The sequence below is a fragment of the Balaenoptera physalus genome (genome assembly GCF_965194825.1).
Source record: "Balaenoptera physalus genome assembly, chromosome: 4".
Taxonomy (NCBI): Eukaryota; Metazoa; Chordata; class Mammalia; order Artiodactyla; family Balaenopteridae; genus Balaenoptera; species Balaenoptera physalus.
Genome location: NC_138891.1, coordinates 33,971,228 through 33,998,760, shown reverse-complemented (window position 1 = coordinate 33,998,760; position 27,533 = coordinate 33,971,228). Strand labels below are relative to the sequence as shown.

Sequence of the window (27,533 nt, the reverse complement as noted above, 5' to 3'; positions counted from 1 at the left end):
ATTTCAAACTAAAAATGATGACCACATTCAACGTCCTCTCCTCTCTGCCTTAAGTACTTGAGAGTGAGTCAGTCAGAGCCAGGAACTGACTCCAAAAGATTTCAAAGAAGGTATAGAAGGGAACTTCCATGGAGCATGTGATGAACACAAAGAAATGGCTTGCCTGGAGCAGAGAATCATTAAATCATTATCCAGAAGTGCTGGAAAAGGAGATTGGAAGGCTGGGATAGAGATAAGGTGTAAGGCTTGGCAGAAGTTGTTTTTTTGTTTTTGTTTTTACATAGCAGATTCCCTCAAGGACTGGAAAGTGTAAATTATTCCTAATTGTCTCAGTTTCTTGCATCTGTCTGGTTTTATACTGATCTTAAATGTTCTTTTCAGTTACAACCAGAAAGTATTAATAAGTGCATACTGGGTACCTATTTGTGTCTATAAAATAGGCATATCCTTCCCTTTAGAAGTTGTTTTTAAGCCTAGAGGGGCAGATAGATTTTAAACAAAAATTTCTATAAGACAACACGACATGAACCATGATATAGGGCAGTGCAGGGTACAGTGGGAGCGCAGGGGTATCTGCTCAGAAAAATAAACTTCCCCTGTAACAGCTAGCAAAATCAAACACTGAGTGGATGTCATTTCCTGCAGCCATGACTCTCAAAAAACAAGAGTTACTTTACTTAATGTTTTGGGATATTTTCTCTATGTCCTTCCTGTCATATCTTTTAACATAAATCACCTAGAATCAAATGGAAATATTTAAGTTTATGAATGTCCCAGAAAATTACAGTAATAGTCAACTTAATCAGAAATCCTTATTCAATAACCTTACCCATTGGGAGTCAATATAAAGGATACCAATAAAATACTTCTGATGGCTACATGGCTGCCACAAAGTAGTCTTGAAGATCATCGTTTATATTGACTTTTATTTTATATGCAGTTGTAACAAATTTTTTTGTGTTCCTTTCTTGTTTGTTTTGGTGGTCCACACAGGCTGACTAGTGATAACAAATCAGAAATCTGAAGAAATCACACACTTTGGAAATAGAAGTGGCAAAATATGAATCAGAAAGGAATCTGAATTTTGAATAAAAGGCATTAAGATTTGAATAATACTGCCATTCCAGCAGCAAACCAATGGGGAGTGCATTTTAAAAGATTTCCTTCGAAGTGATCAAAATGGAAACAGAAGGCATCTAAAGTAATAAGCTTCCACTGTTTGGAATTTTTACTTATATGGTATATTATTTTTATTGGTGATGATTGATAAATAAGGTGTTATAAAACCTTTAGACATAGTATTTATGTCTTCAAAATATTTGCCTCTGATTTCTAAAGCCTTGCAACAAAGCTATTAAAATCTTTTCTCTCTACACTCTGGTTCCAGTGTCAGAAAAGCCTACTCTTTAGGAAAGATGTTAAGGAAAATTAACATCCTGTCTTAAGTTTATGTAACAAAAAATAGAAACACTGTAGAAATTAAAGGGTCTGGACTTATTTAAACCAAGTTATTAAAAATTTTATACACTTAAATAGTGACATGTGATGAAATTTAGTTAAGTACCTTAAGAGTAATCAGGAAAAGTAACCTAAGAGTCTTTATGAACCAAGAGCTAAATAACTAAAACCCTAAAGAAAAAAAGGAAAAATCTTCAGATCAACATTTCCAACCAAACTACTCTAAAAATCTACCTTCCAGAATAGTAATTACAAAAGGTTTCATTTCTTATGTAACAGTTAATTTCCAAAGAACTGAAAATTTTAAAGACCAACAAAATTTATGTGTTCGATGTAGAAGTAATAATAGCAATAGTACCTTTAAGACTGTGAAATTAAAACGGTTCTCTTCTCTTGCGCTGTTATAAAGCAGAAACTAACACACCATTGTAAAGCAATTATACTCCAATAAAGATGTTCAAAAAAAAAAAAAGAACAGGGTTCTCTTACTAGAAAACAAAGTTCCAATTTAAACTAGAATGCAAATGAATACCTCATTCCCACCACCCTAGTTTTGGGCCCTGGTTCAGCCCTTTGTACTATTTCAACAGTCTGATAATTAAAAGATCTCCTTATCTCTAATCTTTTTTCTTCCAGTTTATCTTATTCATTGATAAGATTAATCTTTCTAGAGCAGTGATATTCTGTATCACTGATATCAATGATATTCTGTATCATTCCCACACTAAGGAGCCTTCAAAGACTCCCATTTTTAATTGCGTTAAGGCAAACCCATCAGGCTGTACTCCAAATCCCTCTATCCCAGTGATTTTTCAAATCAATTCTCTGGAATGCTAATAATTCCAAGATGTGTTTCAGAAGTTACATGAAATTTTGGTCCAGTGCAATGGATGCTGAGGCTGCAACTATTGTCTATTACCCTGGGGTTCCAATGTCTACATGTCATTAGACCAGAACACTATAGGAATAATTGTGCTAAATTTGAACTGATAGAATAATTACTACTTTGAAATATTTTACGTATTAGGGCTCTGCATAAAATTTTATTTGAAAAAAATTTTGACCTATTAAAAGAGTTTGGGAAATGTTTTACAGCATGCTATCATTTTATCTCCCAACATGTCCCAGTTCCCTGTATCTACTATGATGCTGGTTCTTTTACTGGAAATTCCTTCCTCTTCATCTCATTCCCCATGTCCTCAGGTTAAATTTTTCCATGACCATCAAACCCTTTACTGGACCATCTATCCAACTTTCTCTTCACTTTGTGTCATGTTTACTGCACCCATTGGATTTTCTTCCCTGTGTTTTGTCCATACCCCACACTAAGTTTATTTTTCTTGACAGTAGGAATTATGTCTTACTTTGCATTTATTAAGTGATCAATATTTCTTAAAAAAGAATTGAACACCAAGATTCTGAAAGTAAAAATGACTACCACCACCACTGTTACCACCATATAAATTCTATAAATTCTCTGCTTTAAGAGCATTGTCTTTTCAAGAGCCTTGTCCAATGACAGATGTTCTCTAATTAGTAAAATGTATGAAATATGATACTTTCACAGAACATATGCAAAATCAACAATATTTTAGAGTGATTTGACAATATGAGAAAATATGATTAGTGGTAACAAGGATAATGAAAACAATAGTTTACTGAATGCTTATCATGTGCTAGATCTGTCCATACATCTTCTCTTCTCATTCTAACAGTTCTCCAAAATGGGTAGCATCTCACTTTTACAGAAGAGAAAATGGATACTCCAAGAGGTCAAGTCATTTGCTCAAGGTTACAACTAGAGTAAGTGGGAGAGTCAGGATTCAAATATTGTTTGTGTGGCCCAAGAGTGAATGTTCTTTCCAGTTCATCACATTATCACTCAGAGTGTAAATAAGGAAAATAATAATGATACTGGCATATGTGTGAATTTTTCATGCAAGAAGCTTTGAATATTATTATTCAGTACATGGAGTTTGAGACTTTTTTATGTCTGTTACAAAATTCTAGCTTGAGGGTTTCCCAAGATAACACACCCACTTGGTCTGAAAACTGTCTTCCTCAGTTACTGAGCATTTCACTCTTCTTGGCTAAGATGAAGACCTTGCACCAGAACAAGTGACAACAAAAGAAAAAAACTGAAAAATAGAAATGTTATATCCTTAGTTACAGATGTGAACTTAAAACGTATGCTGCTTTTGATAGTAGAATAAGAATGAAGAGAAAACGTGTACAGCATATATTAGTTAAATATGGATTTGTGAGCAACTCTGGTATTGCTGATTGAGTAGCGATTAAAGCTAAATAAACAGAGGCAGACTTGCTATCATAGCAGAATGGACTGGAGGTATTGATCAAGATGCTCTTGAAGTGTGTGGGAGTTTCAGGCTTCCAGCTTGTTCCCCAGCTTGACTCTTAGCTAGAATAAATGTCAACGGTGCCAGTCTCCATGAGAGACCAACTGCCTTCTCACTAATGCAACCAGGTATCCTCAGTCAGCCCTGTTTTTAACTTCTCTTGCCAGTTGCCAGTCTTTCTGATTTCAGTCTTAGCTTTAAGCCCATTGACTGGCTAAAAACTAGTTTCCTCATTTCACAATACTTAGCAATTCCAAACTTATCCTTAGGGGTCATTGAGCTAAATTTTACTTTGGTGATTCCTAAGTAAACTTAGTATCTTTCATAACTTTCCCCATAGTTTTTCCTTCATTGTGATCTTACAGTGTTTGAATTCCTAAATTATAAGTAGTAAAATAACACTAGCTGCAATTTATTAACACTAGCTGCAGGTATTTTGAAAGTAGCTCCTGAGACTATCACCTTGAGACAATGCTGAGATTATTACTAGGAAGAAAAGAGTGTGAACAGCAGGGATGCCCAGTGGAGGTGGTCTCTAAGGAGGGGAGAGCAGAGGTTCAATAGTTAATCAGCCCCAGTGCTTGAGGGCTGAGTTCCAATTACCCAGAAGCCAGTTGTCCTAAGCTGTTTACAAAGGCTCCCTCTCCCTCTTTCCTTTTCTACCTGCCTCCCTCCCTTGCTCCTCCATCCCTCTCTCCTCCCTCCTCATCCTTCATCACTGATTTTCCTGACCTCATCTCCTCTCTGATCCTATACTGATTGATCTAAAGTATGACTTTTCATTTCATGAGAACCTTTCTCCAAAGTCAGAGTGAGCAGAGCCATTTTAAACCATGATACTATCAAGATAATATTTTTAATGTGCAAACAAGAAACTCTGTAAATAGATCATTGTACTTGCTGCCACTTACAAGATGCCACTTCTATTTAGAAATTAAAGGTGATTTATATCTATTTAATGCAGCCATCATTTTGTTTCAAACTGGAAAAATTATAGCTAACATTTATCAAATTCTCATTATGTGCCAGGGATAGGTATTAACTAAGTATTTTATACAAACTTTCTCATAAAATCTTTAAAATCAGTCCCTATCAAGCAATAGGTACTAATATTATCCCTACTTAACAAGTGAGGGAATTGAGACTTACAGAGATTAAGCAGTTTGTTCAAGGTCACACAGCTAGTAAGTGTTCAGACTCAGGATTTGAAACCAGATACTACTAATCAAAAAGAAAAAAAGAAGTGCTCTTAATCACTTATACTGCCAAAGATTTTAAATTATTAATTTTAAGCTATATCTGATACCCTTTTGGTCGAAACCACCTTTCCTAAAGCTGTTATAGAATATAATGAACGAAAGGCAAAAAGCAGACTGGTCAAATTTCACAGAGAATTAGTTTGGGTCAATAATAGAGTCAGTTCCAACAATAAACTCCACTTGTATTATATTTCACCATATTATGATAAAAATGCCTTTTTTTTCTTTTTGTAGAAGTATTTTCAGATAGCATGGTGAGATGGTCTAAAACAACATATATCAATTCTCCTGTTAATTTAAGTCTTTCTCCAGAAATGTTCTTACAACTGGATAACAAAGATTTGCTTTTATTTTTTTTTGGTGGGGTATAAACTTTAATGAGAACATCTCCTTAAGAACATGGAAATGATGTTTTTACATACAGTACTGTGCCAACCTTTAGGCTCATATTTGGAGCTGCAGTGTTACAGAGGATTTACTTATTTAACATAGTTTTATTGAGTATCTCCTGTGAACAAAGCATCTCAGACAATAAAAAGGTTACCGGGAGGGAGGAGATATGGGAACATGTGTATATGTGTAGCTGATTCACTTTGTTATAAAGCAGAAACTAACACACCATTGTGAAGCAATTATACTTCAATAAAGATGTTTAAAAAAAAAAAAACAAAAAGGCCTGTTAAGCCTTCTGCTTTGCAGTAATACTTCCTTGGTGCACAATTAAAAAAAAAAAAAAAAAAAAAAGGTTACCGGTGTTAGACCTTACTTGCAGGAGCCAGGCTCACCATGATAAAAGAGACTCGCACATCAAGATAAACCCCTCTGTTCTTTTTTTTTTTTTTTTTTTTTATTTATTATTTTTGGCTGTGCGCGGGCTTTCTCTAGTTGCAGCGAGCGGGAGCTACTCTTCGTTGCGGTGCGTGGAATTCTCATTGCAGTGGCTTCTCTTGTTGCGGAGCACCGGCTCTAGGCGCGCGGGCTTCAGTAGTTGTGGCTCACGGGCTCTAGAGCGCAGGCCCAGTAGTTGTGGTGCACGGGCTTAGCTGCTCCACGGCATGTGGGATCTTCCCAGACCAGGGCTCGAACCCGTGTCCCCTGCATTGGCAGGCGGATTCTTAACCACTGCGCCACCAGGGAAGCCCCAACCCCTCTGTTCTTGACGCAAGCTGATCACGAGTGAGTATACCAGGAGCATCTCCCTCTCCTCAGGTGGAGAAGCAATTACTTGTGTAGCCTCAGATCAAACTAAACAATGGTTTTAACCTATGACACCATAATCTACCTGACTTCAACTATCATCACCATCTGCAAATGCCTACTGCTATTCCCTATACACTAGACTGAACTCCCTGTATGTTTACACTAATCTAGTCTAGGTTCACAACTCTTCTTAGGGCACGGTCATTTGGGGCATTGATATTTGGGGGGAGCTCACCTACTTTGAGGATCAGTTCCCTTAGCCACAATCCCAACTGGTCCCACCAGTTAGAGATGCCAGCATGTCTCCAGCTGAATCCATTTACTTGTGACACATTTGTTAGAGCTGGAATGAGACTTAAAGATCCCTTGGTGGTTTTTTTTTTTTTTTAATTGAAGTATAGTTGATTTACATTCGGTGTGTTATTTTAATCAATAGATCCACTTCTTCAAGTGGAATTTAATGGAGAAGCTCAATTAAAAAAACAACTAGGGGCTTCTCTGGTGGCGCAGTGGTTGAGAGTCTGCCTGCCGATGCAGGAGACACAGGTTCGAGCCCTGGTCTGGGAAGATCCCACATGCCGCGGAGCAACTAAACTCGTGCACCACAACTACTGAGCCTGCGCGTCTGGAGCCTGTGCTCCGCAACAAGAGAGGCCGCGACAGTGAGAGGCCCGCGCACCGCGATGAAGAGTGGCCCCCGCTCGCCACAACTGGAGAAAGCCCTCGCACAGAAACGAAGACCCAACAGAGCCAAAAATAAATAAATAAATAAATAAATTTATAAAAAACAAAAAACAAAAAAACCCACAACTAAATAGAACTCAAGGTGCAGTTGAAATAAGAGTACAGAAATGAGAAGGTCCAAGATTCCTCCCTCCTCACTCACCATAAACTCACCTATTCAAGATGTTTAGAGCACAGCCTTAACATTCCTGATTTAGTCCAACTAATCCTGAGTCCTAGGCATCTTGTCTGAAGTCACCCAACTAGTAACCAACTAGTAAGTCTAGGACCCAAAACTCAAAACCAGTGTATTAGTCAAGGTTCTCAAGAGAAACAAAAACAATAGGATATGTGTGTATATGTGTGTGTGTGTGCGTGTGTATTAACTGGGGGGACTGGCAAGTCTGAAATATGCAAGGCAGGTCAGTAGACTTGAGATCCAGGGAAGAGGTGCTTTTGCAGCTCAAGTCTGAAGGCCATCTGGAGGCAGAATTCCCTCTTCCGTGGGGGACTTCAACCTTTTTCTATTAAGGCCTTCAACTGATTGAAGGAAGTCCACCCACATTATGGAAAGTATCCACTCAAAGTCTTCTAATTTAAATGTTAATTACATCTAAAAATTACCTTCACAGTGATATCCAGACTGGTGTTTGACCAAATATCTGGGTATCATGGCCTAGTCAAGTTGACACATAAAATTAACCGTCACACTCAAGGTCCTTAATTCAAAATCCTATGCTCTTTTCATTATGAGTAACGGTTTACGATCCAACAGGAGAGAAAGGACAGTGTAGCATGTGCTGCTTGTTGCTTACCTAACACTCATTCTCCTCTTCCCCTTCCTAACAAAACCTAAAATTTTTGTGTAAAGGCCAATGAGCCTACCTAGAATATTAAACTTTCTAATTTTTCCTAGAGTTATTTTTGACCAGTGAAATGTAAGGAAAGGTGACTGGGTGTAGTTTTGGGAAATCTCTTTAAAGAGACAAGCTGATTTAGCTGGTATGTGGCCCCTTGGCCTTTTCCCCGTTCTCCTTCGTCTTGCCTGGAATTTGGACCTGAGGACTGAAGCTACAACTGACACCCTGTGATCACAAATGTCAAGAAGATCAGAAAGACCTAAGTCCTAACATTTTTTGAGCTGATGAACCAGCATCAGTAACTCTCTCCAGATTTTTTGTTTCATGAGAAAGAGAAAAAAAACATTATTTTTTTCTATGCCTCTGTGAAGATTGTTATGCAGTCTCAGTCCTTAATTGATACAGACAAGGACACAGATAACTATGATGAACTGAGCCACAAGCCTAGGAGAGTCACTGGAATGAATTGCGGTAAAGCTGTGTGACTTTTTTTCTCTGAACCTGTCTGGAAAGTGATAGGACAGGAGAAGAGCAGGAACAAATTAACTACCCTCATTAGTAATCTCCACTGTAATTTGCCTCCTCCTGAAAGACCCTTTGAAGAGCTTATCTTGACTGGTTTGTCAGTGGAAGCACCTCCTCGCCCCAAGGTTTTTAAAACAAAGACAACTGATTCAACTCTTTAACTTGTGACTACAACTGCCCACCTTGCTGCAAGAGCTGAATCACAAATCACTTTTAGACAGGATTTTTCAGGAGTGTGGGGTGGGGAAAGAGAGATAGAGAGGGAGAGAGAGAGACTTAATCTGTCTGAGATGATTTAAATTAACTCCTGCTTTGAGGCAGAGAGATATCTCTGAACTTTCCATAGCCATCGAGAACCTTCCCTAAAGATACTCTTCTTATGAGTGTTCAGTTTTATGGAAAGAATGAGGGGCTGTGCAGTAGTGATAAAGGTGTAAGTGGGAGGATTTGTGAATTGAATTTTCTCGAGTTGAGGTGGGGAAGCCTCAGTAGGTGGATGACCTTGGGCACAAAACAATCATTGGCCGGAAGTGAGCACATAATATCTTTGGGGAAAAGAGAATAGAGTAGGGCAGGTTCGAGTCAAGTTTGAAGGCAGAGATGTAAGTGAGAATCAAGATGTATCTAGCAATAAATGGTCAGGACAGCAAAAGAACTAAGCTGAAGGACAAGAAACAGGTGGTGAGCAAATATAAGGCTGGAATTGTGGCTGAAAATCCTGACAAAGGGAGATTTCTCCCCTACCTCCCTTCCTCCTTCCTTCCTTCCTTCCTTTTTTCCTTCCTTCCAGGGCATTAGAGGTATAGGGCTCATTTTCCTGGCCAAGCTTATTCCCTCCTGTTTTCTCAAACCCCAGTTCACAGCCAATGGAAGAAATGGTCCTCATTCACAGTTCACCTTTGAGAAGTCTTTTGGGAAGCACAGAAATTCAAGCATGTTTATTACACCCCCATCTGTTGTCAGGAATAAAAACGTATTTTTATGCAAAAATACAGCATTAGGTGTGATTTTGACACGGAAAAATACCTCTTTTAAAGATTTCCAACACAATGGAATATGAGACTCAAATCTTATAATGCATCCATAGGGCTATCCAAATTCTTCCATTGAAGTAGTATTTTATTAAATAAATAGATATATTCCTAGCACTTTCTAAATTAACAAATATACTTTTAAAATATTCTGGGAAGAGCCTATTTAATTCTCTGAGTAAAAGGCATCTGAAGGAATTTTGTTGGTGGGATGCAACTCTCTGTATTTTCTTTCCTCCCTCCCTCCCTCCTTCCCTTCCTTCCTTCCTTCCTTCCTTCCTTCCTTCCTTCCTTCCTTCCTTCCTTTCTTTCTTTCATTTCCTTTTGGCCAAATATCAGTCAGTTAATTGGAATCTAATATTTATTGAGTACAAACATGGTCTAATTTAATGCCCACAATAAGCATTCCAATATTTTTAAAAAAGATTTTTAGCCACTTGTTCAAAGTCACTAGTTAAAATAGTAGAGAGGTTTCATTTTCTCTGAAATAAATCATCAGCTTAAAAAAACCTTACTGAATGATGCTAATTCTGTACACTCCCTCAAGTTATTTTCAAAGGTAGGGGAAGTATAGGCTAGAGTTAAAACTTAGAGCTTGGGGACATATAACCTGATTTGAATAGACTTATTATACCAATTTGAAAATGAATACCTGGAACTAGAGGAGCTTTGGCAGTAAAATAATTAGAAAAAGTGAAATATTAGCATGTTAGTTTAGCAATTTTTCTTTCAGTGTGTGGAGAAATATTGGTTTATAAAACAGAATTTGTAGACATGGTCGATTCAATTTACAGTGACTCAGTTCATGGAGTCCTATACCCTTTCTTGGCTCCTTGTGATTTGGCAGCCATATACCTGTGACTTTACAAAAAGGCAGAAAAGGGTAAATGAGCAGTTTGGTTACTGTTTAATCATGAAACAGTTTTCCTGCTTTTTACCCAATAGGAAAATTATATGATAAGCAAAAATTGCTTTTCATATACACCACAATGAAGGACTATATTTCAAAACCACTTTTCTTTGATGGTTCAATGACTTTTTTTTTTAATTTACAATCTCTTGGAAGCTGAAAATAAAGTTAATCTTCAGATGATATAAAAACCACAAAACTTTTAGAAGTTTCACATAAGACATTAGAGTTATGCTCTACTTTCTACCCAAAGGAACTAATTTCTGAATATTTATTTAGTTTATAAAACAGAAATAATTACAGACATGACAGACACAAACCTACATTTTCCCAATCTTCTCAGAGCATAAATACTTACATTAAGATGAAGTGTTTCAGATTTAAGACTTATGTGTAAGAAGTCATAAACAACCTAGTTTCTTTATATTTAATGTTCTAAAACAGCATTATAATCTTTTAGAATTGTTTTCATGTTTGGACCATTTAAATATATCTATTAATAATAAGGTTAAAGTTCAAAATAATCTATTTTTTAAATGCCACCCAATTTTCTGATTATATTTAAATATTATTTGCATACTTATACTAAATGAAAAATAGTTTGAAATCTCAGCATTCTTAAAAAAGGAAATATTCTTTGATGACCCCTCTGAGCATTTCTGGTTCATAGCACAGTACCTGGTACATATTTTATACTCAGTAAAATTTAGTAAACTGCAAAATTTAGTGAACTACTGTGAATTATTTTATTATCTTTTAACATTTTATATTGTATATTGGAGGAAATCCAGGAAATTTTAAGCATCCAAAAATTATAATCTAAAATAAAGCGTAAATCAATAATGAAATTAATCCTAGGCTAGGGTCTATTGGTTATAGGACATCTTGAGATGTAAGGTTATTTTAAAGTATTTCATGAATAGCAGCAATACATTTAGCTACAAAATCCTTTGGTTGCTAAACATTTTATGTCTTAAACTGATAACCTCTGAATGGCAATTTTTTTTTAGTGTTAGTTATATTTACCTTAGTATATATTTAACATCTGTCTATTGTGAACAAATTCATTCTTTGCCTAGGACATTCCCTCTTTCTTTTTGTCTTTTCTGGTTTCCCTTCATGATACCACTTCCCTTCTGCCTTCTCAAAAGGACATGTCTACTTGTCTTGCTCACCCAAAGCAGAATCCAGGGGATGAGATGTTATTCTTACTGCCCACTCTCCTTCAGGCTCCAAGGATCTGCAACCATTGCTCATCAAGCCCTTCTCCTTTGTAACTCTTATTCGTTATTGCTTTCTTTAAAGCTTCTATTTACTGACTTCCAGGAGATTCAGTGTCTACAACTTCAACACCTGGATTGAACTCTGTCTCTTCATTCCATGCCCCACCACCACGATCATCAGTGATCCTTCCAACCCCCTCGGCCCAGTTGTCCAACTCAGGCAGAAACATCCTGGTCATTACCTAGAACTGGTCCTTCAAGATATCAAAGTCTGAAATCCGTTTCTCAGTCCACAACATCCTTCTCCTCACATCATGAGTTCCCATGCCTCTATGGAATCTGTTGTTTGTGCCCATCGTGACTCTTGGTTTTTAACCCCTTTGTACTGTCCTCAGGTATGAGAAAGCCGACTACCTCCTTGGCCTCATTACCTACTTAAAGATCCCATGTTGAATCAATTAGACTTTCCTTTCATTAGCACCTTCACTCTATTCCCCAATCCTGGACACAATCTATTTTCTCCACTCCTATTCCATGGCTGCATATTGCTGAAGGATGTGGCAAAGTGATGTGTATTACAGGGACTATAAATTTATGGTCTCTGACCTCAGCTGGGTTTTCAGTGTTTCTCAATAGTATTTTTCTGATTTTATTGGTTTATTTTCTATTGACTTCACTATTATTTGTTATCTACCTAAAACTTACTTCTGATTGTCTCCCTCTCATCAGGGAGAAGATTTAGGTCATTTAATATGAATTCCCCACTTCGCTCCTTCTCTTCAAAACTCATCTAAACTATCCTTTCCTTTCTTGCTCTTGTTTTAGAGAGATGTCTCCAAAATTTTCCCATCTTCTGAACACACTTTCTTCTAGTTCCTTTAATTTTCCCTCATTTGTTTTTTTTCAGTTAATCCCTCTTTTCCTTGGTAAATGAAGGCCCAAGTTGTTACCAAACTTAAGTTGAGCTTCTCTCATTATTGCTTTCAACTTTAAAAAAGCCATCCTCTTTTTCACTTACTTCATAACTAGACTTCTTTAAAAGGTAGTCTGTTCTTTCTGCTCCCTCTTCCTTCCCTGGCATTGTCTTTAGCAATTGAGAGTCTAGACTTCCTTGCCCTGGTCTATTGGAACAGTTTTCTCCCAGGTAACCATACAAATCCCATATCCAGTGTCTCTCCCTAAACTACTCTTAATCTAACACTGCAGACCATTCTCCTTCTCACATGTCCAAATAATCTTTCTAACAAATATTTAAATTGCAACTACATGCAGTAATGCAATACAAAGATAAATATTATACGGTCCCTTTCCTTAAGAAGCCCATAGACTAGAGATGGAACACACTACTGAAGTTATGAACAAGAGCTATCATGACAGAGAAAAACAGGAGTGATCGGCTCTGCCAGGGAGAGCTGGGAACAGCTTCACCAATGTGACATCTTCAGTGCTGGTGCTAGGACTCGGATGTGTTTTCTGGGTGGAGAAGAGGAAAGCAGGCATTGAAGACAGAGACAACATGCCTGAGGCACTTGCCTGGCATGTTTTGGAAAAATTTAGTGTATGTGAGTAGATGTAGAACATCAAGCATTCAGGGTGCTATATAGGGATTAGTGAAGCAGTTTGAGGTCATATGTTAAAGGACTTTTTAGACCAGGTAGGAGAGGTTAAAATCTGTCCCATTGGTACTAGGGAGCCAATGGAGACTTTTAAGATGTAGAGCTTTGTGATGTGATTTATCCAAAACAGAACAGATTACAGAGCCTCTGAAACTAACCCTTCATTTACCAAAATTTTGATTAAGGGAAACTCCACCCTTCTAACCAGTCACTCTTTAAAACTTAGACATCTATGTCTAGTCTGCCCTCCTCCAAGCACTCTCTGTATCTTTGATACCAAACTCTATCCATTTTACTCTACGTCATCTCTTGCACCTTGGATTTCCATTCCTCCCATCCTCCATGTCCAGATTCAAACCTCACCTGTTAGCTCTTGCCTGGACTTTTGAAGCACATCATGCATTGGGGTCCCAGCCTCTAGGGTCTCTCCTTTTACTAATATACTCCCCATAATATTGGAGTTATAGAATCTCTGCAAAGAATAAACCAATATGTCAAATACTTTCTCCAGGTCCACCTGATATGAGAAGGCTTTCTTTCCTTTTACTAAACCTTTGTTGAGCACCTGCTATCTCAGAGGCATTGTGCTGACCTCTTGCCTTTAGGCAGGGCAGAAAGCAGGAGCATCCTACTGGCAAGTGCCCTATGGCATTTATCAAGTCCAAGGCAGGAATTGTAAAATGGTGGCCATTGGGCTGAATTGGCTTAAAGCTGTATTTTATATAAACTGCATCATTTAAATAAACATTTACAATTTGGAACAATTCACACAAAAATAAAAATTTATGGTTTCTGTTGAAAACACAATCTGTCAAAGCAGAATCAACAATAAGATGGACCTAAGTAGAGGAGAAGCAAATGCTTATAACGGTACCACTTGCTACTGCCTTTGCATCTCATTTGATTTCTTTCCCCTAACATAATTCTGGAGCTGGGATGGGGTGAGGGGAAGGGAGGAAGGGAGGACTGAAGATGCCTGGGGTTGAATTTCCTGTCATCCCAATGGGAAGGGGTCTCAGAGTCAGAATTACATTGTAAAAATTATGGTTGTAAAAGAATATGCAATTTCTTGAATGCTTGAGTGTTCATACCAGTGAGGTGTAATACCATAATTCATACCAACTAGGTGTAACATCAATAATTTTCTTGCTTGAGATTTAAAACCACCCCTCAATTTCTACTTATATTTTATTCTCTCATCTTTTTAAGAAGAGTGGGCATCAGAACATTGACAGATGCAGTGAAGAGTGAGGAGGGAAGTAAACAGAAAATGGATGGTCTTCAACGTAGAAATTCAAAGCAGTAAATTAGGTTAAGGAATATCATGGGTAGAAAGCCAAGAAAAGAAAAAAAAGATGCATAGGCAACTGAGATTGGGAGAGAATTCCTAGTGTGATAAGAAGCAAATGCAGAATTGAAAGCAGAGATTTTGTCTTTTCAAGTGTTTGAAGACACCAGGAAATATCACAGCCAGAGCTGGAGAGCATATAAAACAGAAGTCTAGAGAAGTCTCCAAACCGATGAAAGAAGCTACTTCCCCAAATAGTTTAAGGGTCTTTGTCTTTGGTGAGCCAAACCACTAAAATAAGGAAGGAGGCAAGGTCAAGATTTTCTCTTCTAGGTTTGGAGGAGTCATGTTTTGCTGATCTGTTACTGAAGCAACTATATTTGTACAGAGCATGAAGCTGTATATAAATTCATCCATTGCCTCAACCTGTTCTGCAAATATGTTACAGCTCAGTATTTGGAGACAAAGAAGCCAGCTGGTTCATAGTATTGCATTGTTTACCTTTTATTAACATGTATCCCAGGGGCTCATTTGCATAACATTTGCATTGCCTTGGCCATGGACAACACATAAGGCACCTGCAAAGAATTTGATCCAAGGAGGAAATAGTGTGTGGTGGGCTTATTGAAGTCTATGTGAGTGAACGTGGGGAGGGAAGGAGAGAGTCATTCGTAAATTCAGTTAAGACAGCAAATGAGTATTTAGGTTCCTTAAAAAACACTTTTTCCACTTTAAAACTATTTTGGGACTTAGAGCCTCAAGACTAGAAATTGTTCTTACAGGGAACAAAGTTCTCTGAAAGAAAAAAAAAAGCTAAATCCATATTTGGCAAGGGGCTTTATATTGAATATAAATTTTAAGATAAATTTGTTTTTCAGACAGTATAAAAAAGCAATCTCAAAAAAAAAGTCAGAAAAGTTTATTTTCTTTTTATTCAAAAAAAAACCCCCACAGAGATATAAACTGATATATGTTCCTGTTATATTCCCTTGGATATTTACATAGATTGAAAAATTGTAATTAGAAAAGGAATGAAAAATAATTCCATAAAGCATTCACACTTACATTTGAAAATCCAGAAGAATGTAATGATATATTTCAGCAGTCAATATAGGGAGTCATTTTTTCAGGTGAACTGAAGTGTGCATTATTGCAGCAACAGCAAAAAGACTCCATAGCTGACACTTATTTGGGGGAGTTCTGACAGAGTGGCATGTTATCCAAACTTTCTCTATGTAACTCACAATTCCATATACATATCTGTAATTCTAAACTTATGAATTTTGCAAAATCTGTGCAATCTCTATAGACACATACACATACTTGAAAGGGTTATGTTACTTAAGCCATAGACAATGAGCCATTTTAAAAGAGAGCAATAACTCACTGTAAGAATCAAGCCAGTTCTTACTATAAGTGTGCTTTAGCTAACTTTCATATGCCAAAATTTGTTTTAAAAAATTCTGAATTTATCAACATTTCTCCAAAGAAGACATACAGATGGCTAATAGGCACATGAAAAATGCTCATCATCATTAATTATTAGAGAAATGCAAATCAAAACTGCAATGAGATATCACCTCACACCAGCCAGAATAGTGATCATGAAAAAGTCTACAAATAATAAATGCTGGAGAGGGTGTGGAGAAAAGGGAACTCTTATAGACTGTTGGTGAGTATGTAAATTGGTGCAGCCACTATGGAAAACAGTATGGTTGTTCCTCAAAAAACAAAAAATAGAGTTGCCGTATGACCCAGCAATCCCACTCCTGGGCATGTATCCAGACAAAACTATAATTCAAAAAGATACATGCACACCTATGTTCACAGCAGCACTGTTTACAATAGCCAAGACATGGAAAAAACCTAAATGTCCATCGACAGATGAATGGATAAAGAAGATGTGGTATATATATACAATGGAATACTACTCAGCCATAAAAAATGAAATAATGCCATTTAAAGCAACATGGATGGACCTAGAGATTATCATACTAAGCAAAGTAAGTCAGAAAGAGAAACACAAATACCGTATGATATCACTTATATGTGGAATCTAAAATACGACACAAATGAACATATCCATGAAACAGAAACAGACTCACAGACAGAGAGAACAGACTTGTGATTGCCAAGGGGAGGGGGGTGGGAGGGGGATGGATTGGGAGTTTGGGACTAGCATGTGCAAACTATTATATATAGAATGGATAAACAACAAGGTCCTACTATATAGCACAGGGAACTATATTCGATATCCTGTGTAAACCATAATGGAAAAGAATATGAAAAAGAATATATATATGTATAACTGAATCACTGTGCTATACAGCAGAAATTAACACAATGCTGTAAATCAACTATATATAAAATATATACTTATATAAATATATATATAATTTATATTTAAAATATAAAATCAACTTCATTAAAATTTTAAAAATCAAGGCAAAAATAATTCAGAATTCATGAAATAAACAACATATAGTTTTATTGTTTTTTCTCGTCCATCAACTAGAAAAAGAAGTGAATTACTTCAAAGACATTACTTGAAAACTATATTATCATAGTTGGAAACTATCACCAGGAAAATTCCAATTCTCACCAGGGAGTAAAAAATTACCATATTTCAACTCAAAACTAAATTTTAAAATGTTCCATATCACTGTATCGAATACATTTTGAAAAACATAGGTAGATCTTTCTATGTTACTTAATTGCTGCTTGTTGCTGTAAATAATTTTCAGCTAAATAAAAGTTTCAACTCCTATAAAACATAGTTCATAACACAGTAATGACAACATTTTTACAATAACTTACAATCTTCTGAGATGATGTTTCACAACTCCTTCAGTTAGAGCTGGCAAATATGATTTCTGTTACTCTTCTATTTTAGCTTTTCAGTAAGTGCCAGCAAACGAAATTATATTCCTTCCCTTTTATGGCTTTCTACAAGGCCCTGGCTTGTAGAGAAGGCATTTGCGAGGTTGCTAACATTAAAGTTAATGTTAAACAGCTTATATTTTAACTACAGCTATCTTGCAGGTTGAAATACCCACATTTTGATTCTTCATCACAAATTTTGGTAGTTGAAAATAGTAAATGACCATGCTTTTGTCTTATTTATTTTTAGTACTCTAATGGTGGCCTCTTTACACCTTCAGAAACATTATTTCCTATTAACAGATCTGGAATATTGATTGATATGAAAATGAAAGTTCACACAATCAACACTTTTTGTTTGTTTTAAATAATTTAGAAGCCAAAAAAATGATATTAGTTCACTTGGCCAAAATGCAAGGCATTTTAGGCTTTTAGAAGAAAGATGTAAACACTAATGTGGAAATAAGCAAAGTGCTTAGAGAAAAATGTGAAGGGAAGAAGGTTTTTGTTAGAGGACGTGGTAGCTTGCCATTAAAAACAGTTACTGTTCCAAGAAGTCTGTTTGGCTAATGCCAGAGACTCTTTATCAGTAAAATAAGTGAAGCTACGCCTCAAACATGTTCCTACACATTTCTTGAAAAAGTCTGAGCAACTTTAAAAATAGGAGTGAAGAGTAGAAGCCATATGGGTCACAAACATGTTTGAAGTGACCCTCTGGTGATCTCTGTGGCCACTCTGACCACGCCCCCAGGCCCCAGCTGTGTGCATGTGTGACAAATGGAAGCAGTAAGTGACGTCCTCATCTACAGGATCCCAACAAAAGCTCTGACCACTTTTCTCCTAGGTTGTGACCAAATATATTGGCATTGTTTAGATATAACTAAAGAATGTGAAAAATGATTTGGGTAAAAGGGTCAAAAAGAAGCCAAAGAGGCACTGCTAATAAGAATGCACATTATAATGTGCTTTCATATGATGAGATTGTATCTCCTAACACACTCCTGAAAAATAACTTTTGATGGAATGTATTTATTGGGCCAACCAAAATAATCTATACTATCAAATATTTTAAACTATTGCAATTCTGAATAATGCATCCTTTCTTATGTAATCCTTTATCTTACAAGATAAAGGAATATTTTCATTCATTATCCCTTCCTGAAATGGCTGTCTTGTCAAAACTAATAGTACTCTGATAATAGGATTTTTTTTTTTAATTAAGCAGGTTTTCTCTCTCTCTCCTTTTTTTTTTTGATGCATGTTTGGTGCCTACACATGTTTGTACAATGGTGTGTTAGACTGTTAGTCTATTTAGTTAGACTTTGGTCACTGGCCAGTTGGATTTATACTCATTATAGACCTTTTTGTTAGAACTCAAATATTTAATAATGATCATTATAAAGAAGTATGGAAACACCCACAATATAGTTCTATATAATCAGTGGCTATAATTAATCATGATATTTGATGCAATTTTCTAATTTCTAATGTTTTAATATAACTGTTACATAATAGTATGTCTCAAAAAAAGAATAAAGCTTTTTAAGCACATTCTTTCCCATTCTCAGAAATAAGGCAACTAATATGATTTGATTATGTTTTGATTTTCTTAAAAAAACATGCTAATTAACCTTTTAGAATACAGAAATTCATGACTTTAGGGCTGTTATGAACCTTAGAAATTTTCTAGTTCAATTGCCTTCATTTTGCAGATTAGAAAACTTAAGAGTCACTGAATGAAAAAAATTGCCTGGATTCATATAGCAGGTGTGATTAAGAGTAGATGGAGCAATTTGAATATGAAATAAAATAATTACAATCTAAAAATCTGAAATTTTCTTCTTTTAGTGAGTATATAAACCCCTATCCATCTACCATATGTATTTTGCATAAGATTAGGAGCCAGTATTTCCCTTCTTGAAAAATACTCTTTATATCATAGAAATATAAAGATAAAAAAGTCATTTTTATTCTCATTTGTTTCAACAGATATTAATAGAAAATGACTGCTTTCCAAACAATCACAAAAACGGTATGTCAATTCAAAATATTATGAACACTTTCATAATAGCAGTATATAACATGAAATTATAAAATCATACCTGAGTCCCTCATTGATACTGAAATTTTGATATTATAATTAATTATTCTGTTGCCAAATCCCAGCTGTACACTCTACACTTTCTCCAAATTATTAAGTAAACCATTATAAGATTAACATTCGTTATACCTTGTCTTCTCTCATTAGTCCCACTTTTCAAGCAATGGTACTTTGAATAGAAATTTTTATTTTGGCTCCTTTCGTAGGGGGGTTATAAACAAACAAAAAAGGCTGGGATAACTATAAAATGAAACATGCAACCCTTAAAAACTATGTTGTTAAATCATCTTATAATGGCAAAGGAAAAAGAATATATATAATTTAAGTGAAATAATTTAAGTGATAAAATTTAAGTGAAATAAGCCATAAAATCCCATTTATAAACACACACACACACACACACACACAGTGCAAGTCTGTAAGAAAATATTTCAGAATATTAATAATGTAGACTTTTTCCCTTGGATTGCAGGATTTTGGAGGACGTTTCCTTTTTAAAATAAATGTCTGTATTTTTAGTATTTTCTACAGTTAGCTGATTTATTTTTATAATCAGGAACTAATTTCAAAAGAATATAAACATAAAAAACTAAATTATGGAGTATAATTATGTATGTGCAATTCAGGCTGCTTAAAGTTTGCATTCAGACAGCATTTTTCTCCAGAGAATGTTAGGATCTTTGTGAGTATGTATTTCCTAAGGAGGTAATGAGACAAAAGGCATTTTTTGCTCAGTAAAAGATTAGCAGCCTTGCAAAGCGGAAGAGTCCAGTGGTACAGGAAACAAAAGTAAAAGAGTTAAGATAAGGGGCTGCTGAGAAAAACAAGAGAGTCTGTAACAAGTAGTAAAAACATTTGCTTAGTGTTTTGGCTTATAACATTGCTCAGAGAAAAGTAGAAGAAATTAATATTTCTGTAACATCTGCATTATGGCAGGAATAATGTTTCTGTCATTTAATTCTTAGTTGTGTCCCATTGGTCTGATTCACATATAAATTAAATATAATTCACCTCACCCTGGTGTGTTACCCAGAAAAGCAGAATGACAAAAGTAAGAAAACCAGGATTTAAATCTAAGTTAGTTGGCCCCTAAAACTTCTGCTCTTTGCATTTTACCCCACTTTCTCCAGAATATTTTGGTGAAATAACTAAACGGATAGTCTGTTTTCTAGGACGTTAGTGACTGTGGTATTTGACTGTAAGAAAAAGGGGAATTTGGTACTTTTACTTTCAGATAGGAAAGTACAACCAGGGAGGGGTTTAATGTAGAGACAAACTTCTCAATGTTCTCAATTCTCCAGCTGAGAGGAAGCCAGTGATAAAATAAAACACAAAATGGCCATCAGAGTAAGACAGACCTTATGTGACACTGGGCATATTTCCTAATTTTTCTGAGTCTCAGATTTCTCAGCTGTAAAATGATTTAATGATACCATCTTACAGAGTGGTTGTAAGGATATATGAGAAAAACATCCAAAGAGTACCTAGAAGAGATCATAGAACAAAGTAGGCACCCAGTGACTGTTGGTTATGTTTTCCTTGCATCCTGGCCATTGGAGACAAATTACAGCAAGCTACTCATTGCCCAAGACATTTATTAGTTGTTCCTGAGCTTCCATTAGCAGGTGGCAGCCTACCTATAAATTCCTAAGTGCATGTAATTATTTTTAAATACTACGTCTTGAGATGTTTCACTGTGGTTTTCCCATTACCATTTTCTCCATGAACTTCAGTTTTCTGCTAACAAAATATAGAGACTAAATTTAATAAAGTCATAATCAAGTTTGTATTTGGAGTATTTACAATCTCAATATTATACTGAAAGACCCTAAGAGATCTTTAAGTTCAAGAAGCGAAAAAGATGAATCAGGCTCATATTCTTTTAGTTTTAGCTAGTACAGATTTTTTTTTTTAAACATTGCGTATCTTTTAAAAATATTTATTTATTTATTTATTTATTTATTTATTTATTTAGGCTGCACTGGGTCTTAGTTGCGGCATGCGGGATCTTCATTGTGACATGTGAGCTTCTTAGTTTTACTACTACTACTACTACTACTACTACTACTACTACTACTACTAGTACTACTAGTACTACTACTACTACTACTGTTGTCATTGTTGTTATTTTCTTTCCAAATTGAATGCTCCGGACAGCACATCTCTCTGTCTCTTGTAAGCTCCGTCACTTTCTATTGCGGCAGCTTCTCACGTTTACTCTCCTTACGTGGTCCTGGATTTCATTCATACCCCTCTTTCAATGGTCTCGTCAGAAGCACTGGCATCACTTGAAGATCCATTAGAAATTCTTGGGACTCACCAGACCTGCTGAATAAGAGACTCTGTAGATGAGGCCCAGCAGTCTGTGCTAAAATGTTTATCCAGGAATACTTGCTCCATTTTGAAAATCTATGTTCTAGATGGTTACAGCTGAATCAATACTAGCACTCAGGTCCAACCCCCCAGCCTCCACAGACTCAGCTCTTGTTCACTGCATGTTTGACATCTTTCCTTCCTTTGGGGGCATTTTCAGCAACCTTGCAATGTCTCAGGTTAGCCTATGCAGGGAGGGTTCATTTTTGCAACAGTCTCACAATGTGACATTCAAAGCATGTCTTTATGCGTTTCTGACCTTCCCCTAATCCATTCCCTGTTTACCACACTGTTAAGACTTCCATGGAGGTGAGCAGAGTACTTAACTTTGGTGCTCTTTTTAAACATTAACAATTTAATCTTCTCCTCTTAGGAAGCTGTGACTCACTCTATAGATGAAAAACTAAAAGCAAAACAAAAACAAAAGCAAAAAACATAACCAAAACAATCAAAACAAACAGAAACCCCCCCAAACCAAGTCCTTAAAGTAACAGAAAATTTAAGCAGTATGTAAACGCTTAAGATCTTTGAGGGACATCCCGATATCACACAGGCATATTTGATGTTGGCAACGTTTTGGATTACAGAGCAGAGTTTTGTCTCTTCCGCCTATTTATAACATCAGCATCAGTACAAAGTGGGGCCTGAGCTTCTTCAGCTTCTGACATAACTTGTGAAGGTGAAATAAATATGAATATGCCCATAAAACAATAGAAAATGAAAAGAGAGCCAACTTTCATTTTGATTTCTATTGATAAATATTGCTTTGTTTCACTTGATTTTGTTTTTCTTCCACAGTTTTTTATCAAGTCAGGAAAGCTGCTAACATTACTGTTTAAAAACCCTGTCTGCGGGCTTCCCTGGTGGCGCAGTGGTTGAGAATCTGCCTGCCAATGCAGGGGACACGGGTTCGAGCCCTGGTCTGGGAAGATCCCACATGCCGCGGAGCAACTAGGCCCGTGAGCCACAACTACTGAGCCTGCGCGTCTGGAGCCTGTGCTCCACAACAAGAGAGGCCGCGATAGTGAGAGGCCCGCGCACCGTGATGAAGAGTGGCCCCCACTTGCCACAACTAGAGAAAGCCCTCGCACAGAAACGAAGACCCAACACAGCCAAAAATAAATAAATAAATAAATAAATAAATATTAAAAACAAAAAACAAAAAAACCCTGTCTGCTTCTTCAAGATGTGGGAAACAGTAGTCAAACCATGGACTAGGCAGTCAAAAACTAAATTGTCTCACCTTGTCTACCGTTTGATGGTACTGTTGGTTGTGCCGGCTAAAATCTGTGAGTGCTTACCCATCGCACACAATGAAATCCCCTTCAATGGACTTTCTCCTTTACCTAACCGTGAATAATTATTCTAAGGTCAAACAGACCGTCGACTTTCTGTGCCTCAATTCTTTTATCAGAAAATGAGGGGGAAATTTAGGAACATTTCACAATGATTTTTTTATATAAATAACAAAAATTAAGTATAAAAAAGTGAATGCAAGGCAATTACTAAGACAGACAGAGAATCTCTTTGCAGAAGGTTTATTCTTCATCTCTCTCCGCACTAGCTTGCAGCAAAGCCAATCTTTTCCCTCCAGAGCTATGAAAAGATATCCAGGAATATTGTTTACATTATCTGTGGTGCATGTTTTGCTTTATTCAAACCTCAGGAATAGAATCTATGAACTTCTTGGTGTGAGAAACAAACTAGTTTTGTATCACTGTTACTTTACACAGTGAGACCAACCGTATGTACATTCAGTATTCTCCTGGACAATTAACAAAGTAAAAGGTAGAGCACTGAAAATTACTATTTGGGGGGTATATTATCTTATTATTCTTTGTATCACCAGCACTTGGCACAGTTCCTCGTACATTATAGACAATGAATGCATGTTGAAATCATGAGTGAATAATTACTAATATTCATTGGCTTGATTAAAAATTGGGGTAGTTTAAAAAAAAAAGTCTCAAAATGGATGAAGGAACAAAGCAGGCTATGATTCATCTTCATAGATTAACTAGTAGGAGTTTAAAAGCTGAACAGCAACAAAAAATAACCCTATTAGGAATGACATCTGAGTCATAAACCTAGTAATAGAAGCCTTGAGTTTTAAAGCATGTGTTGCAATCATTAAATTTCAACCATTCTTTCACTATCATCCAACTTCACATGCCATGTTCAGTAGCAATATGTCAAGATGTGCGATGACCAGCCTATCATGGAGAGTGCAGAGATATAGTTTCTCTTCTACTTTAATCTAGCGTTTCGTTGTCTTTTAGTACAGGTATGTGGTTGCACTTTTGTCTTACATCAACACTTAAAAGCACTTTAATAAACATGTTTGATAAATACTGATTGAATAGGCAACATTCTTTGCGTATGTTACAAATTCTAGTGGATGGCATTTTTTTTCACAATCCATTTAAGAATCACTGTGAGAAAAGCAACAGTGTTGAAGATTCAGTCTCGCTGTAGTTCTGTAAGTTAAAATGACTGAAAATGAAACTCTGTATGTGGTTAGTGTAGACTGAATTTACACATGTTTCTCAACTTAAGTTCCTTATTTTAGGCAAATGTACTGTAGTTAATAGTTTCTCTATTAATTCAACAAGGGATTAGAAAAAAGGAGAACGGATGATTTAAAAAGTGTTTCCCAAGATTGATAAGTTAAATGACTAATTTCAATCACTCTATTAACAAAATGTTAAGTGTTTTTTCTGGCCTTCATATTTGTTTCCATGTATCCTCCTCAAATACTTTCCCTTTGTTCAAATTCATGCCTTAACTTTCTTTAAATCTGCTCTTTAGACAATCAACTGTTCCCCAAAACCCCTTAACTTGCTTAGAAGCACTTTTGTTAAAATATTTCTCTATTTTGTATTTTCTTATATTCTGCTTAAAAAAAGAGTTATTGGGTTAAAAAAAATCCAACAATAACCTTTAGCCCTTCCCCGTTTTCTGCTCTTACATATAAACTCCTCAGTTAGGGTCTCATGCATTTCTACAACGTGATCCCATTCATCTCCTCAAGCACTTTTGATTCCTTCTATTTCCTACCACAAATCAAACCCCACTTTATTATTTTCCAATTATAACTTGTAGGTTTGTTCAACCTTTTTATTTACATTATCTCCCTCTCAGCTTCCTATCCCCTACACCCACCTCTGTCAGGATTTATGTTTAATAGGTATTTACTTAACAGATCCCTTCTAAGTGTCACCATGTCCCTGGCCCCAAGCTAGGAAGTGGAGAGATGGCAGTGAACAACTGAAGAATTGTCCCTGCACTTATAGAGCTTACAGTAAATAAAACCAAAATCACCAAATTAAATATAAAACTAAATGTTTATTAAAAAAATACACTTGGGGCTTCCCTGGTGGTGCAGGGCTTGAGAATCTGCCTGCCAATGCAGGGGACACGGGTTCGAGCCCTGGTCTGGGAAGATCCCACATGCTGTGGAGCAACTAGGCCCGTGAGCCACAACTACTGAGCCTGCGCGTCTGGAGCCTGTGCTCCACAACAAGAGAGGCCGCGATAGTGAGAGGCCCGCACACCGCGATGAAGAGTGGCCCCCACTTGCCGCAACTAGAGAAAGCCCTCGCACAGAAACGAAGACCCAACACAGCCAAATATAAATAAATTAATTAATTAATTAAAAAAAAATACACTTGGAGGGAAAGATCCAGAGAGCCATGAGAACAAATCAAAGAGACCCAATTTAAATTTGGGGGTCTCTCAGTTAGTAATACTGTGAGATCCAAAGTACGGGCAGGATTTAGCTAAGTAAAGATTAGGTGGAAATCTGTTCAGTCAGAAGGAACAGCATTTTCATATGCACTGAAGAACTTTCTGAAGAAGACAAGTGTGACCATTGAATAACATGAGAGAGGGAATTGTACCTAGGTGGAACACCCTTCCCAGGTAGCAAAAGCAGACCTGCTCCTCCATTCCTTCTTCTAACCTGAGTATTGAACATTTTTTATGTAATTATCCATCCTTGACTTATGGATTTTGTAAATGTCTTATCTCCCCTACTAGACTGTAAGGTCCTTGAAGGCAAAATTATTTCTTATTCCTAGTTCTGTCCTCTGTATCATGCATAATGCCCTGTGGGCAGTGACTATGAGGCTGACTTCCTAAGTGCAGGACTGAGAAGGACCCACTGTTGCTTTAATTCTCTGCTGTCACCATCTTCCATTTCTCAATACTTTTTGAAGAAAGGGCCCTGCATTTTCATTTTTCACTGAACCCCCAAAATTACTTAGTCAGTCTTGAATGAATACAAAGGTTCTGGGTGACTGAGTGGTTCAAGGGTTAAAGGAATCTAACTGGAGTATTCTGCAAGGTATTTTTTTCTTTATTCCTGGAACACCACATGATTCTTGGTTATGTGATGGATGGCTAAGAAATGGGCAAGTCCTTAATCCTCCAGGGCGCTATTCCTTAAATACTAAATTGAACTCCATATTGACTTGGCCACTGTGACTTACTTAGGTCTTCCTAGAACCCTCTCACTTGAAGCATATTCCCTCATGATCATCACTTTTAGAATCTACACTAGGAGATGGGTAAGTCAAAGTCCCAGGCGTTGTTTATGTCATTCATCTCTTTGCATTATGTGAATTCTTTGTCCCCTTCAGCTATCACAAGTACGAATGAGAGATATCAATGTGGAAAAATATTATGTCATTCAGGTCCCTGCTGATGAGTCTATGGAAGTTTGCAGAAAAAGCAGAAGCAGCAAAGACCTTCAGTTAGGAAGGATTAATCACATTATTTGTGCCTGGCAGTGACTGAGACTGGACATTTTAGAGCTGAAGGCTTGTAAGTTTGGGGGCCTGAAGGAACTAATTGAGTTTTTAGTCTAGACAAGCACAGGGCTGGAAAGTATTTGTGAGAACCTGGGATAAATACTGAGTTATTGACTGAATTGCTCTTTCCAGTTGAGAAGCCCCTTGGAGGATACTGAAGGGTTTTTAGCTCATCCTCCAGTTTACCAAGCTACAATCAACATTATTACTAAGCTTTGATATGACAGGCTACCTCTCGCTATCTGTCTGGTCAATGATCCATGGATTATGGCCTCTTTCGTGAAGTTGACAACTTAAACTATCTTAGCTCATGAGGAGTTTTTATAGTTACTTCTAGCAGTGAGTCAAAAAAGTGCCTGCAGAGTAAACAGAACTTAAACAACATACCTTTCAATTCATCGCCTGGTGACACGGTGTACAGATTCCAAGTCTATTTCTTGTAAGAGTTTAAGGATCCCAGTGGGCAGTCTCATGCACATACTGAGCTTAAGCTTGGGTTGCTGTCTCTCTCTGTTAAACAAATAATGACGGTGAATATTTTCATTAATAATGATTGCCATACTTTATCATCTTTCAGAAGAACATATTGTAAAATTAGTGACTACAAATACTGTTTTGAGAGAAGGTGAAATGTAAACCTATGCCACCAAGCAGGACTGGGTAAATCCAGTATTAAGTCTACTTGGTGATTATATGGAGACATGGAGTTATCCACTTGCTAAGAGAATGCATTCATTTTGTAAGGTGGAATAGAGTGAATCTATTTATATGAACAAAATATCATCCCTCTACATTTTTTTTTTCTGAATCCCTCCAGAAGTGTTCCTCCTTGGTAGCCTACTCATACATTGTACATCTTTCCTGTCACTTCTTAATCTTCCTGAACTTATTAATTTTTATCATTTTATCTCTTTCTCT

General features: G+C 36.6%; 1 long non-coding RNA gene across 1 annotated transcript in view; it reads right to left on the bottom strand.

Annotated features, from left to right (window-relative positions):
* Positions 1–26,157, bottom strand: part of LOC309659741 — a 59,170-nt gene extending 33,013 nt beyond the window's left edge. Inside the window, exon 1 of the long non-coding RNA XR_014262931.1 lies at positions 13,526–26,157. This is a non-coding gene — a long non-coding RNA (uncharacterized lncRNA). The remainder of the gene's footprint in view (positions 1–13,525) is intronic.
* Positions 26,158–27,533: the final 1,376 nt, after the last annotated feature.